Source organism: Octodon degus, unplaced genomic scaffold (genome assembly GCF_000260255.1).
Source record: "Octodon degus isolate 3935 unplaced genomic scaffold, OctDeg1.0 scaffold00003, whole genome shotgun sequence".
NCBI lineage: Eukaryota > Metazoa > Chordata > Mammalia > Rodentia > Octodontidae > Octodon > Octodon degus.
Window position 1 is genome coordinate 29751118 of NW_004524579.1, and position 612 is coordinate 29751729.

Sequence of the window (612 nt, forward strand, 5' to 3'; positions counted from 1 at the left end):
AAAAACAAATATTTTTTTCCTTCAGAAAAAAAAGAATCACAATATAGAAAAGAGGAAGCAAATTGACATTAGCTAAAAACTTATTTGGTGCAAAAAAATACCACATCTTTCTATCCATTCTTCAGGTTATGGACATTTTGGTTGTTTCTAAGATTTGACTATGACAAATTGCGATGCCATAAACATGGATGCACATATATCACTGTGATATGGTGCTTTCAGTTCTTTTGCAGAACTAACCAGAAGGGAAATACTACGTTAAATGGAATTTCCAAGCCTAGATTTTTGGACTGAGAAAAGCTTTTTGAGGTGTCACCACTCTGATTTCCATAGTGGTTACACTAGTTTACATTCCTACCAACAGTGGAGAAGGGTTACTTTTTCCCCACAGTCTCTCCAGCATTTATTATTAGTTGATTTCTTGATGACAGTCATTCTTCCTAGGGTGAAATGATATCTCAATGTTGTATTATTATGCATTTCTTGAATGACAAATGCTGTGGAACATTTTTTCTTGATATTTTATTACTTCTTCTGTGTATAAATATCAGATGCCCAGTTTTGGATTGGGTCTTTAAATTTTGAGGACCTGATATTTTTTTTTTTTTTTTT